This window comes from Ascaphus truei, chromosome 8 (assembly GCF_040206685.1).
Source record: "Ascaphus truei isolate aAscTru1 chromosome 8, aAscTru1.hap1, whole genome shotgun sequence".
In the NCBI taxonomy this organism is placed as follows: domain Eukaryota; kingdom Metazoa; phylum Chordata; class Amphibia; order Anura; family Ascaphidae; genus Ascaphus; species Ascaphus truei.
The window spans coordinates 98,346,414-98,362,195 of record NC_134490.1 but is presented as its reverse complement, the minus strand read 5'-3'; the positions used below and the strand labels follow the sequence as shown (position 1 = coordinate 98,362,195).

At 43.4% G+C, this 15,782-nt stretch overlaps 1 long non-coding RNA gene across 2 annotated transcripts in view; it reads left to right on the top strand.

Annotated features, from left to right (window-relative positions):
* The first annotated feature begins 299 nt into the window (after positions 1-299).
* Positions 300-15,782, top strand: part of LOC142502110 (uncharacterized) — an 86,139-nt gene continuing 70,656 nt past the window's right edge. Inside the window, exon 1 of one of the 2 annotated variants that reach the window (XR_012803645.1) lies at positions 300-977. This is a non-coding gene — a long non-coding RNA (uncharacterized LOC142502110). The remainder of the gene's footprint in view (positions 978-15,782) is intronic. The other variant, XR_012803644.1, reaches the window with a different exon arrangement.

Genomic DNA, 15,782 nt, shown 5'->3' with positions numbered 1-15,782 from the left:
GGCATAGTGCTGAAACATGAACCAAACTGCGTGTGAAATAGGCATGTAACAGATCAGCTATCGGTGAACCGAAACAGAATCACTTCCTTTCACTTGTATGATACATGCTTAAAGCATGTAAACATTGTGGCTACTTTCCTCTAAAAAGAGTTTCACATACAGTAGAATACAATGTATATTTATTTGATGAATGTTAACATTTTTGTATAGAACCTAAGGATTACAGTAGTTGCTTCTCACCGTTATGTGGCCATTTAAATGTATAGTATACATGGTTATTTCTTAACTTGTTTTACACTGTATCTCCTTATGTCTGATTTCAGTCTGGGAGTGGCTTCCAGAGCAGGGGAACGTGATCTGAGTAGGTCTCCTTTTCTGTCATTCCCTGATGCATTCAACACATGTGTTAGTGTTAAGACGCTCGCTGCAATCAGTGCAATTTACAGTACATTCCGTTTCCCAGTCCACAAGAGCACAGCATCCACTGGGAAAGCTTCAGAGACCTGTGAGCAGGCGGCAGCTCATTTCTAGATCAAGCTCGTCAACACCATTTAAAGGCTGGAAACCGTGTGGAAGAGCGAGCTTTAAAGTCCTGTTATGAGTGATCTCAGGGGTACAGTTTTAGTTAAAGCCGAATAGGGTTAATATTAATTTGTTTGAAGGAATAATAGTCTATTGTGCAAGGGAAACTCCCAGTTTTTTTTCTTCTTAAGGAAAGAAAAGCTTTGAGCATGGGCAATTTCAGCCTGTGCCGCTGGAATTAAAGCTGTGTTTAACCATCGGTTTCCATCGTGTACATGTCTGTGAAACATCAGCAGACGGACTTTGCTTTCTGTGTTTTGAATATATACATTGGCTTTGGATGTTGGAATATATAACAGCAGCGATCCCTTTTCACACATTAACCCGACAAAATGAGTGAGGAAGCAAAGGAGAAAATTGTAAAACCTGCACATAGGAAAAAGAAAGGAAAAAAGGTAACACGTCTATATTCATTTCATTGTCACGAGACTTTGTGTGTTCTGTGTATGCTGTGATTGTACATCCAGAACAAGGCATTTATTTCTGCGTTACCAGGGAAATCACAAGTTGCCCGAACAGGGATGCTGGTTGATAATGTTTGCTGGTTGTCTTCAGTAGAAGATAAAATACCATCACTTTTGCATAAAATGAGCATTCAAACTATATTTTCACATTTCATTGACCTCTTTTTTGATGCGTTGATGAATTTGCCTTAAATAAATATGCTTAATAATATAACATGTATTTATTCTTACAATGGCTCTTAGGTCTGCTACCTGTTCACTATCTATATACTAATATTGTTTAGTAAACTTTGCTGTTGTATTTTTGTTGGAGGTTTTTGTTCTTTGCAGGAATTCAGATGTTAACCAGTTGCTGTAGTTAAAGGGATGGCTAGGGTTGGGCACAGTTAAGATGTGATATATGCTCTGAACTGTAAGCTGATTCATACATTGTCAAATATCGGGTCTTGCTACCGGCAAGAATACTTAATAAAATGTTAAAAGCATTTTGAGGGCAAAAGAAAATCCAAAGTTTTTTTTGCAATTTTTCTCTTCGGAATTATAAATGTTACTATTGATGTTGTATAGGAATATAACTTGCAAAGGGTTCTTTAATAATTATTCAATGCTTTTAGTAAATAAGTGCTGTTAGAACAAACATCTTAAATTAATGGCAATAGAAACACTCAAGATGAAACAAATTCAATTAACAGTCAAAATAGCCCCACCCTTCTTGTCTGTAAAAGTGTTATCCGCAACACAGCCCACTGTACAAAAAACACCAGAATTAGGAATATATTGAATAATGGAAAACATGTAATTTACAGACGAGCTACATGCAGGGCGAGATAACATTATAATTCACCTTTAGGAGTGAAAGTGAGGAAATAACAGTTGGGGTTGAAAGGCTTACATTTTACTTCCATAACACATCCTTGTCACTTCCTATTTTAAGATGAAAATATATGTACATTAAATAACAGAGGTAGTGAATGGGGGAGAAATGGCAATCAGCAAACCATCATTCACTTCCTTTGTGATCTAACACGGAGAGCAACACTCCTCTGTATTTTACAGATGGATATTGATTGGCTTGTTTTATTCTTTACATGAAATGCCTCGCATGTTTGAGTATTTTTAAAGGATTAAATGGCATGGAAAAGGCATTTGTTAGAGCACTCCCATACTGGTTGTTTTGTTATACAAACCCCACCCCATAACACACCTTGTCATTGCATCACCTCTAGACTTGAGATGTGTAGCTTTTTGTGTGCAATTACATAGACTTTGGAGCTGGACTATTCCTCCTCGATTCCTATGCTGTAATATTCTCATTGTTTTGTAACATCCATATCTCTCTTTGATGCTTTTGCTGTTGCAGGAGCTTACCATGCATTACTAATATGTGGTAGGCCTCTCTGCATGAAAGAAGCACCCACTTGTTATTTCTACAAGGTGAAAAATGTTCTTCTGGCTATTTACAATAAGTCTGCATATTGTTTTTTAATATTACATGCTTTTAGCACCCAGCAGATGTATCCCGTGCCATTGGTCCTTCTGGCATAATATTTTCATAAATGTCAATGTAGTGTGCCAATATTACTACTAAATCCTATGTAAAAAGTTTGTGATAGGAATAGTTAGTGTTGTTTTCTGTGTTTTTATTATACCTGTGGCCACTGGCGCAGACTCTGTATATATCATGTATCTGTATTTATCATGCTTCAAGACTAGGCAGGTGTTCTGGGGAGAGCTGCACGATGCACCGTTGATAGTTATTTTTCTGATCAGCCATAATTGTACTCCTACAAGCGTCAGTTAAAATTCCATGTCTGAGGCAGTATTCATCTATTCAATTGAAAGCGGCAATCCCAGCTGCTCTTCTTTATGTTCTATATTTGCATTTGTTTCGTGTTTAGACGGGCGTATTTTCAGCACTCGGGTTGCCGAGCTATTTGGTGTTCGGTGCCGGTGTCACCACGTCATTTTGGGTGATTCAAAATGGCCCCCGAATGCTGGGGTCAAAAGGACGCCGCAATAGACGACGTTGTGGATTCCTATCTGATGGCTCCGGACACATCTTTGAAAATCAAGGAAGAGCACAAGCACCGAAAATGAAGAATCTCAACAAATTTTTACCTTTGGACCAGGGGACCCACCGGGGCGACACCATACTATTTTTTTAGCTCTGTGGACCCCGGTCCAAATACTGTCGAACTAAAGTTGGTTACAAATAAAAGATCGTTTCTATCATTTCATCTCAGAATATCTCTCCTGTTGATTCCTTAAAAGGTTTCAAAATCGGACACAGCTATAATTTGTCTTGTATCTGGTTTTCAGTTCACTAATTAAACAAAGTTTTATAAAGTTACAAAATATAACTTTTGAAATTACATTTTTTTTTGGAATGCTGTAATTATTTAAAGCACAGTGTTTTAATTACATTTCCAGTATTTTTAGGGAAACATTTTTTCTTTATTAGCAGTTGAAGCTATTTTATGTCTTCTGAAAGCACCTTGTCATATCGTATTGAGATGATCTAGACAATCTTGTCCACTGTGACTCTTTTCTCTGAGAGATGGGCTGGAGCATTTATAACCTCTCCATAAATTGGAAATGGCATTCTGCTTGGTAATCAGCACTTTTGCATAGCTGTGCTGTGAAGACATTGCAGATGCCCAAAGGAATTAATATTGCTGTTCTCTTGTCCACTGAAAACCATTGGGGTTAAGCACTTAAAAAGTAATTGGCCTCCACCCTGTGAGTTAAATGCTGTACAGTGGTTTTGTTGATTTGACTTTTGGGACCAAAGATATTTTGGCCTTAGGACTGGAAGGGTTATACCAATAGCAGTTTACTTGAAAAACTGATATTCTTATCTTGTCAGATATACTTGCAATCTCTAGTTTCTTCTGGTTCCGAGGTTGGTTCCAGACCCAAAGAAGCTGCATAGCCATATATGTTTTTTCGTGACTGGACTCTATTTATATATGGGAACACGATTTAGGACATTCTCCAAAGTATTAAGTATATTTTCTTTTTATTGTGTAAATCCCATCCTGTATATGCGACAAATGTATTTATATGATTATTAATTGTAGTAAGTAAGAGCGCTGGTGGATACATTGAGGGATAGAGGGGCCACTTCCCATCTAGTCCCACACTGTGTCTAACTTATTCAAAATACTTGCAACCTCCATTTTATTATTGGCAGCTGTAAGCTATTGGCTATGTAGGTTGCATTCGCATAGATCTTTGAACTTGTGTGGTGTAAAGATATGATATTTCAACTGTACACATTTTTATTTATTCATCCAACTCCAACCATGTGAGCTGCAGTTGGTATTCTATGCATGGCAAAATGCACAGATATGCACACAATAGCGATTAACTGCATATACTACAAGAAAAGTAAGCTTTAGTAGAAAGGAGTCCCTTGCTTGCAATCTAAGAGATGTTTAGAGGTTGGCAGTAACAGTAGAAGTATATGTAACTGTATGGATTTTTAGAACATGCCTCACAGGCAAGCCAGGGCATCTAGAATTGAGCCCTTTTAAGAAGTTGAAATCTTGAAGATCGGGATGAGTACAATCAGTTTGATGGGAATAAGCACAATAAAATTAACGTTTTTGAAGGAATCTGTTACAATAAAAACTATTCATATTTTTTTTGACCATAACTATTTCCCAATACAAACTTCATTCCAATGTTCTTGAAAATAGGTAAAATAGTTTTTTAGGTGGCAACTCAGTTTAAGGTTGTTATTGGTCTAAAGCTCCCAATGAGTTCAATGGGAATTTGTGACCGATAAAAGCCTGAACGGCTGCTTCAGAAGTACTGTATATTAAATGACCCTATAAATTGGCTGCCAAATACTTCTAATCTATTCGCAGTGGCTGACACCTCCTTTACCCTACATCTGCACTTAGTGAATCCTCCCCTCCCCCCCTCCAGACGAGGACTTCTTGAAGCTGAAAAATTCAGTGTTTAGAGTTATAAAGACTGCCGTTCTGAATAAGAAGACAGAGCTGACATTGGCAGAATGCTTATTCTATCATTTGCTGCACCACTTTAAATAATACAAATGTTCTTAGATAAATTGTGTTTACATTTCAAACGTAACCCAAGGTTCGCACCATATCATACCTGCCAACTTTCTTACGGCTCACAGTGTTATGATAATTATCCAGTTCAGCACTTACTATAATATACTAACTTTGTGGACACGAACAAATAGGGATCCAAACCTAAATCATTGTTGCACTGTGAACCTGCAGTTAGTTGGCAGATATGCAATATTTATTTAAGAGGCTTTTTCTATAATAAATGTTCTGCGTGTCTGTATGTTTCTGATGGCGAGCAATGCAGTGACATCTCTTAACTATTCAGCACTAAACATCAAAAGCAAAGCTGTCTAATAAAAAGTTGCATACTCCATGTATCAGTTGAAAATTACTGTGTGATGACGTATTTTTTGGTTCCACTCAGATGTGAATTAGGATATTGAATAGTTCATGCTTTCCTCTTAATGTAATTGGTAATTTAAGCTGATGATTAATTTCAGTGTGTGCTATGACATGGATTTGCTGCTATTCTTATGTGAATTTGGGATTTAAATTTAGCATTACAGTATGTGTAATCCACTTACAACCAATAGAGAATGTTGCTGTTGTGCGCTCTGGGGTGTTGCTGACACACAGTCTTATCCTGGTGTGTTGTTTGCCGTGGGTGAAGGGGATACGTCAATGTGTGCTGGCGCTGAGCATGAGGATGGGGACCCAGAGGCATAGAGGGAAAGTTTCTTAACTCTTTCAGTGGTCACCCCGATCCTTGAGTGTTGCTGCAAGCGGATGCACCATGCAGGCTGTGCCGGTCCCGTTGGTCCTGCCGGCTGCACACAGGAGGCAGCGTCCACAGCGGTGGTGAGGAAACCTCACACTCCCTCCTGGTCGGTCCGTGTGTCCCGGCGGCTGTGTGTAGGACGCATAGGGTGCAATGGTGAGAACTCTCACCCCCCCTGCGTGGCGCGCTTCCTGGATCTTAGCGATAATAGCCAAAAGGGAAAAAGGAGTATCTGGAGCGGCAGCAATAAAGATAATAAAGAGTGTCCATGATCTCCCTCCTATGCGTTTCACACCGCAAGGGCGCTTTGTCAAGGAGCTCCTTGACAAAGCGCCCCTGCGATGTAAAACGTGTGGAAGGGAGATCATGGACACTGTCTGTCTATTTTGCAAGCAAGAATAAAGCCTTCATTCTGACCTGGGATTCCATATCTTTATTGCCGTTTTACTCCGGATACTCCTTTTTCTCTTTTCCACTTACAATTATGTCTGAATAAGGCGTAAGGTTTTTGATGTAGAAAGTTCAGCATTGTGATTCTGCCTGGCACTGTCTGTATTCAATAAAATTGGCAATTGTTATGCTACATTATAATAGTGTAACGTGTGCTAAAGTCAGTTTAATCTCTTACTACAGTCTACATTTTTAGCACTTAACGAGGCGTAAACTTAAGTTAAGTCTCTAACGGGCCTCTGTGGATCTGGGCCCAAGGTGGTTAAGATTAGGTTAGAGAGAGAGAGCCATTGGAACAATTAAAGCTGGATGTACTGTACTCAAGGCATAAATATGTATTTTTAGTGCTTTTTATTTGGCATAACTTCTCCACAGTTATGTTGGTCTACCTAAGAAATTCGTATAAAATAAACCAACGTTTTTTCTTTTTAAACTAACTTTGTTTTAATGAATTGATGGACAACCACTAGACCAATGTATAAACACATTCAAGTGCATTTTTGATTGCAAATATGGACAAATGTGAAGAAATGATGCTTTGCATTACACGGAATATGTACAAATGGAAAAATTGATATGCAGGTGTTGATACCATTTTAATTTTGCAAACCAACCTGACATTGCTAGTTTTGAAATCGGTCTCTCTCACCCCGTCCATCTCTCATTTCCCCTCTTATATTCCCACCTCCCTGTTTCCCTCCCCCCCCTCACCTCTTACACTCTCCCTCTCGGCCACCAGCAGATTTCCTGGGGCCCAGAACTAGCGTTTAGATTGCGCAACCCATGTGTTGGCAGTCTTGCGAGCCCTCCTCGCTTTCACACCTTGCGAGCCCCCAGCCCTCCCCTGTCAAAGATTGGTCTACGACTAGAGTGGATCACAGTGGCAGGAACAGCAGGGAGCATTGTTGGGGTCACAAGCAGAGGTCGGAGGCAGGTGGCAGATAGCGTGGTGTGACAGAGTGAAGTCAACTCCTATCAGTTACGCCTGGGAGACATATGTCTGAGTGCTTCATCCAGCACTCATAAGGGTTAACTCAGGTGGAAGTTAGGAAATCAGAACTCTTTAGCTGACACCTGAGAGACAGCAAGGTAGATAAAGGATCATGTGACTGGCAGTAGCTGCCAGAGAGAGAGAGAGAAAGAGAAGCACACTGCTGCGTGAGCCCTTAGCCAGATTGATTTCACCAAAGACTACTTCAACTAAAGTAAGGATTATTAATTTGCTTACTGAATGCTTAAAGTACCCTTATGGTTTGGTTCTGGTTTAGCCAGCCAGCCTGCTAGATAGGTCTGCTGTGTTATTAGTCAGTTTTTCTCCCAAAGTGGAGCAGGATTTATTTTGTTAAAGGGACAGTGTACCCGCATGTTATGTTACTGTGGAGAAATAAAGCCACTGAACGTTTTTATTTATCCTGAAACTATACGTGTGGACTGTTCCCTGACCTCGGCTACAGGCCGTCCTGCCACAGGTGGTGTCAGAAGTGGGATATCGGACGGCCCCTGTATCTGAAGGGCCACACAAAAAAAAAATGGAAAAAATGGAGAAAATTTTTTCTCAGTTCCTTCAGCAACAGCTCCAGCTAGCAGAGAAGCAAGCAGAGCGACAAGCCCAGCAAGATGAGCGACAAGCCCAGCAAGATGAGCAACAGGCCCGGCGAGAGGAAAAGCTACTCCAACTGCTGGTCGAAGGCCCAACCCCAGGCAGACCAGGGATTCCAAATAACCCACCGGTGATGCTGCCTAAAATTAAGCCAAACGAAGACCCAGAGGCATTTCTCCTCACTTTTGAAAGGGTAGCCATGGCCCACGGCTGGACAGTTGATCGCTGGGTAACGACTCTGGCTCCACTCCTCATAGGGGAAGCTCAGGCAGCCTACCAGGCTCTTCCAGCGGACGAGGCCATGGACTATCAGAAACTAAAGGCTGCTATTCTGGATCGCCTAGGCCTCACGCCAGAGACCTACCGACAGCGGTTCCGGACAGTCAAATATACAAACCGAGACAGACCACGGGTTGTAGCCCACCGCTTAGTAGACTTATGTACCAGGTGGATACAACCGGGAAAACATGACAAGGCAGAGATCCTTGAACAGTTTGTGCTCGAGCAGTTCATACAGATACTGCTCCCTCCTCCCGCTCCTGGGTAAAAAGACACGCTGCATTTTCCCTGGATTCAGCGGTCCGCTTGGTGGAAAACTTCCTGAGCGACGACACCCAACAGGATAGCTGGGAACGGCCGGTGCAAACACCAGTAGCTTCCGGTGATACTAGAGGCAGGAGAGCAGACAATCGAGGGGTCTACAACCCGCCAGCTCGGGAGATCCAGTCAACCCGAAGTGTTGGAAGACCCTTTCCCATCTCGGAGGGTTCCTGGTACAAACTCCCGCAGAGACGCCCATCCTGGGTCCGAGGCCACTGGATCACTCAAGGGAGGCCGCCACCCACAGTATTCCCCGAGAACCTGGACTCCTGTCACCCACCCGGTGGAGAGGATAACCCCACCAACCAGAAGGGAGGACCCAAACACCGAGCCCCGTCGAGAGCTTCCGCGGACGACTGAGTTTGCGGACTCAGGAGATGAGGAGATGGACTGTTCATATGGCAGAACCACTGCCACAGCATGTCTCCGAGGGGACCACAATCTGTGGTTAGTCCCAGCATCTCTGGAGGGGACAAAAGTAAACGCCATGCTGGACTCGGGCTCTGGAAAAACCCTGATACTAGAGGGCCTAATACCAAGCAATAGACTATCTTATGACTCTCCTTGGAATATCGAGTGTATCCATGGGGATACAAAGAGATACCCGACGGCGAACGTTACACTGCGTATCCAGGATCAAGAGGCTAGCCTACTAGTGGGAGTTGCTACCTGCTCCTGTTCTACTTGGCCGAGACTGGCCCTACCTCGAAACATTGTTGGCCCCTACTCCTACGGAGCCTACTTCTCTGGTACCGGAGAAGCCCGGAGACTTGTTCCCTTTTTCCCCAGAGATTTTCCCCCGTAGACACCATGTCCCACAGACACGTAAACAGAGACGTGCGGAAAAAGAGGACTGGTTAAGAGGACTTCCGTCAGAGGCAGAGGGAGGACCCAGCTCTGGCTAGACAATATGAGAAGGTGGTACAGGTCAACAACAAGATAATAGATGAACAAGGTGTAAAAGTGTTTCCACATTTTTAACTGTTGAATGACATACTATATAGTGTGAATAAGGTTACACAAACAGGGGAGGTCATTCGACAGATGCTAGTCCCTAAAGGGTTGATTAAAACAGTGTTTACCCTAGCCCATACTCTCCCATGGGGTGGTCATTTGGGCAGAGATAAGACCACGGACCGCATCTCGTCCCGGTTTTACTGGCCAGGCATACATGGTGACATCATGTCATGAGACATGTCCTGAATGAAAGTTAACTAGCCAAAAAGGACAGAAGCCGGCTCCTTTGGTTCCTCTGCCCTTGGTAGCCGTCCCATTCGAGAGAATTGGGGTAGATCTGGTCGGACCTTTAGAACCCTCTGCGAAGGGACATAAATTTATACTCGTTGTTGTTGATTATGCCACCAGGTATCCTGAGGCCTTCCCTCTGAGATCAGCCACTGCTAAACAGGTTGCTCACAGGCTGTTAGAACTGTTTTCTAGGGTAGGACTTCCCCAAGTAATGTTAACTGACCAGGGAACAAATTTCATGGCAAAGTTAATGCAGGATGTCCTGAAGTTATTGGAGGTAAAATCCGTCCGGACCTCGGTCTACCATCCTCAGACTGATGGATTGGTAGAGAGGTTTAACCGTACTTTAAAAACTATGCTTAGGAAGTTTGTGGACACTGAAAAGCGAGCTTGGGATGAACTTCTCCCTTTCCTGTTGTTTGCGGTACGAGAAGTTCCCCAATCATCCACAGGCTTCTCCCCGTTTGAGCTCCTATATGGACGCCAACCTCGGGGTATTCTCGACCTACTGAAGGAATCCTGGGAGGAGGAGCCCTCCCCCTCCAAGAATGCCCTTCAGTATGTCATAGACCTTAGAAACGCCTAGACATGATAGGTCGGTTTGCGAAGGAAAACCTCAAATCTGCTCAAGAACGTCAAGAGAAGCAGTACAATCAAAATGCTCGCTTGAGGGTCTTCCAACCTGGGGACCAAGTGATGCTACTACTACCGACATCAGAGAGTAAACTCCTTGCGAAGTGGCAGGGTCCTTTCCAAGTTCTCCGCCGCACCGGGGAGGTGAACTATGAGATCTCTCAACCAGGGTCCAGGAAGGGTAAACAAATCTACCACGTGAACCTCCTGAAACCCTGGAAAACGATGAGATCGCTGTTCATTCACCCTCGGGAAGGAGAGACGGATTTGGGTCCGCAGCTTCCAAAGGGTAGTACGTACACTGACCATCAGGTTCCCATGGGAGAGCAGTTAACAACGGAACAAAGGTCAGACCTACTTGATGTATCTGACCAGTTCCCAGATGTTTTTTCTGAGTTGCCAGGGCAGACTGATTTAGTGTCCCATAGGATTGAGACAGAACCTGGCGTAAAAGTACAGTCCCGGCCCTATAGATTACCAGAGGGCCGAAAAGACCTGGTAGAGAGGGAGATAATAGACATGTTGGAATTGGGCGTGATCGAAGAGTCCCACAGCGAATGGTGTAGCCCTATCGTGTTGGTCCCTAAACCAGATGGGAAGGTGAGGTTTTGCGTGGATCTGCGAAAGGTAAATGCTGTATCCAGATTTGATGCATATCCAATGCCTAGGGTGGATGAATTGCTTGATTCGCTTGGTAAAGCAGAGTATATCTCCACCCTAGATCTCACGAAAGGATATTGGCAGATACCTCTAGCGGAAGAATCCAAATGCAAAACTGCCTTCGCCACCCCTCTCGGTTTATACCAATTCGTCACTATGCCATTTGGGTTACATGGGGCTCCAGCCACGTTCCAAAGGTTAATGGACAAGGTACTACGACCCCATAGGGCATATGCCGCGGCCTACTTGGATGACATTGTCATCTATAGCAGACACTGGCAGTCTCATATAAAAAGGTTAAGGGCAGTCCTAACGTCCTTAAGAGAAGCAGGGCTCACTGAAAATCCAAAAAAATGTGCCCTGGATAAATCCACTACAAAGTACTTGGGCTATGCCGTTGGGGGAGGGATAGTAAGGCCACTAGCTAGCAAGGTGGCCGCCATAAAGGAAGTCCCCACCCCACAGACAAAGACACAGGTCCGCTCCCTTTTGGGGTTAGCAGGGTATTACCGGCGGTTTATCCCCAATTTTTTAGAAATATCTGCACCCCTAACAGATCTGACAAAAAAGAGTGCCCCGACCCAAGTTAAATGGTGTTGGGAGTGCCAAGACGCCTTTGACATGCTAAAAAAGTGCCTGTTAGAGGGCCCCGCTCTTCGGAGCCCAGATTTTAAAGATCCCTTCATCATCCAGACGGATGCCTCAGAGGTAGGACTGGGAGCAGTGCTGTCTCAGCAATTTGATGGTGTTGAACACCCCATACTGTTCATCAGCCGGAAGCTGTTCCCCAGGGAAGTGAGGTATTCCGTTATTGAGAAGGAGTGCCTCGCTGTAAAATGGGCAATTGAGGCCTTGAGACATTATGTCGCCGGAGTACACTTCACCCTGGTCACTGACCATACGCCCTTGAAGTGGTTAAACACCATGAAGGACACAAATCCAAGGTTGACCAGGTGGTATATTGCCCTCCAACCCCTCTCTTTTGATATTCAGCATAGACCTGGAAAGGACCATGGAAATGCTGATTTTTTGTCAAGGGAAGGAGTGGAGGGTCGGGCTTCAGCTGTGTGGGACACTAGCCACACACAAACAGGGGAGGTATGTGACAGAGTGAAGTCAACTCCTATCAGTTACGCCTGGGAGACATATGTCTGAGTGCTTCATCCAGCACTCATAAGGGTTAACTCAGGTGGAAGTTAGGAAATCAGAACTGTTTAGCTGACACCTGAGAGCCAGCAAGGTAGATAAAGGATCATGTGACTGGCAGTAGCTGCCAGAGAGAGAGAGAGAGAGAGAAGCACACTGCTGCGTGAGCCCTTAGCCAGAGGGATTTCACCAAAGACTACTTCAAAATAAAGTAAGGATTATTCATTTGCTTACTGACTGCTTAAAGTACCCTTATGGTTTGGTTCTGGTTTAGCCAGCCAGCCTGCTAGATAGGTCTGCTGTGTTATTAGTCAGTTTTTCTCCCAAAGTGGAGCAGGATTTATTTTGTTAAAGGGCAGTGTACCCGCATGTTATGTTACTGTGGAGAAATAAAGCCACTGAACGTTTTTATTTATCCTGAAACTATATGTGTGGACTGTTCCCTGACCTCGGCTACAGGCCGTCCTGCCACAGGGGTCACAAGCAGAGGTCGGCAACAAGGAGACAGGAACAGGACTGGGACTCGGGAATAGGACTGGGACTCAGGAACAGGACTGAGGAACAGGGCAACAGCAAATAGCAACAGCAGCAAAAGCATCAGTGAATACAGGAACCTAACAGGTGCTGGAGGGCCCAGTATAAACATGAAAGGGAGGTTTATATAGGTCTGGCTGGAGGCATGGGACAGGTGTCAGGTTTCAGAGTCTGGAATATTCTTTGAGAGAGCTAGCACAGTAGCAGCAGTCCCGGTGGATGAGCATGGGTACTGCAGGCAAGAACCTGACACCCCCATGTCTCTCACTCTTACCCACCTCTCTTCCTCACTGACTCTCACCTCTACTACTTCCCCCTCTATTACTCAATTACCCCCCTCTCACTCAATCCCACTGCCTCAATACTCCTTCCTCCTCTTCTGACCACACACACAACCCCCATGATAATTACCTCCTTAAATACATATAACTCTACCCCCTCCCCAAATACATACAACACACACCTTGGGGATGGTTTCAATATTCTAGTGCCCTGGCTCTCCCCAGCTTCTGCAAGCCTTAAGCTGGGCCTCCCTCTCTCTCCCATGCCAGACTTATCTCCTCTCTTTTATCTCCTACGGGAGCACACCAGAAGCTGGGCCCAGTTTCCAGGGCAGACCAGCGGAAGAGAGAGGCAGGCCTACAGCAGCTGGTGAGAGCAAGGGCACAGCCTGGGAGAAAGAGGCAGGAGGTCTGCAGAGCCAACGTCCAGCACTGGCCACGCATGCTTGTCCCTGCTCTCCTCCATTTCCTCTCCCTCGCTGAATCTCTTCTTTCCCCCCCCATGACATCAAATGGCGCCACGTTGCCATTACAAATTGGACGTCACGTGACGCCTCAACACGGCACCATTTGACGTCGAGGAGCCCTGTTGACTGGACCTTGCTACGAGAGATGCCGGGCGATGCCGGAGAAGGTAAGAGAAATAAATATATAAATAAAATAACTACATTTAAAAAATGTAATTGCAAAAAGTCTCCCGGTTAGCCTTCAATAAGAGGTGGCAGCCCTGGTGGGGGGGGGGGGGGTGCCGCCGGGCCTTTGACAGTTGTCCCAGCTCTGCCCCCCCTGCCCACTGGTGCCTGCAGAACCCGGTTGAAAATCCCGGGTCTAAATATGACTAAGAAAACACCAGCGGGTATCTTCAGCGAGTTATAAAATAAAAAAGCTGATATAAAGTGTGGTTTTGTTGCGAGTGAATTTGCACATTTACACATAAAATAGAGCATATTGCAGGTTAAAAGGTCTTTAGCAGTTATAGTAATAAGGAATTAACAAAACTATTATTCCAGACACATTTAATACTGAATGGCAGTGCACCATTTCTGGGAAGAAAGTCAGGCAGAAAGCAAGGTAAATTCCCCTTCCATTTAGATATCGGTTGGATTTGGAAAATGTCCCAGACACTTTATTGTTAAAGCCAGAATGAGTGCTTATAAGCAACTCAACCTGGGACTTAGGAGACACCGGAGGGAGATGCAGAGAAATTGTAAGCCAGAGAGAGAACGTACTTATCAAAACTACTGCTAATAGCATAGACTATAGCGCTCTACCTAAACTTAACCTGTGAGGTGCCAGTACCTAATATACTGATCGTGAATATAGTGCACAAATTAAATATAGTACAAAGAAAGAGGGCTGCTCAAAGCTCCAAAACGGAGAGTGGGATAATAGAAATAATAACGTCAATGTAAAGTGGGACAACTGTGGTTGACTGGTGAGGGAAAATCTAAACGCAGGATCCGTAGTACTCAGCTGAGAGGGATAACCAATATATATAATATCTAAAAAAGCAGCTCTTTCCTATGTCAAATGCAACAGATGTGGTACATAAAGGACATCTTAAAGAAAAAAAGGCCAAATATGTAATGTTAACCAAGAGGGATTATAAAATACAACAATTAAATGACATTACATATTTGGCCTTTTTTTCTTTAAGATGTCCTTTATGTACCACATCTGTTGCATTTGACATAGGAAAGAGCTGCTTTTTTAGATATTATGTTGATTGCTATATGCATTTTGTCTTTAACAGCTTTTCCTTAGACCTGTGTACTACAGATTAAGGTTTCTTTTCTTTTTCTGTTTTTTGTATACATTAGGTCCGGAACACATTGTATCTTTACCAGGATTCATTTACTATGTTGATTTATCAAAGTGTATCTTAGCATGTATTTTTGATTTAACATCATTGGTTTACATTTTATTTGTATTATTTGTCCTCTATTATCATAGCAACAAATGTGATTACTATTAACTGCAATTACCTTCAGCTGCTTTTTGAGTACACAGGAGGGACTATATTAAAGTGCTTAACACACAGTCCCAACCATACTACTTGAGAAAGGGCTTTTAGAGCCTGAAACGCGTAGGAGGTTTTTTTCTGTTGTATTTTGTTTGTTTTTTGTTTTTTATGTAGATCAATAAACTTTTTTATTCCCTTCATCCCCTGGTGAGCTGATGGTGCTTATTATTGGAACGCTGCTGTTTCATGCCAATCCTTTTGTATGTTTAAATTAAATATAGTGACTGTAATGTTCTTAATGTGAATGCCACAAGTGGTGGGTTGTAGCCCAAAAATAAGGTAACTAAGTGATTCCTGTAGTGGCAAGTGAATCTACTACTGCAATGGCAGCCAAAAGGACAAAACCGCAAGTCTTCCTACTGTCTTGTACACTTATGCAACAGAAAAAAGAGAGAACAAAATCCGTGGCGCAAAAAAGTAAATTATACCAGTCCGGGTATGGATAGTCTAACCAATTTGTCGTCGTTGTTCCCAATAGATCTCTTCAAAAATTGGTCAATCTGTGGGTACAAAAAAGAGAACAGGTAATTATTACGCGGTAACTTCCACAATACGCAGCAAAATTCAAATGCATACTGATAGCAGAAGAATAAATCACTGGCAATGGGTAGTGTCGTTCACTTCAATCAGAAGGCTGGATCCTCGAGTCCCACGCAGACTCCAACAGATCTGTGCCCATGAGTGAATACAATAAACATAGCATGGTACAAAAGATAACATTTATTTAAAATGCGCAAGAC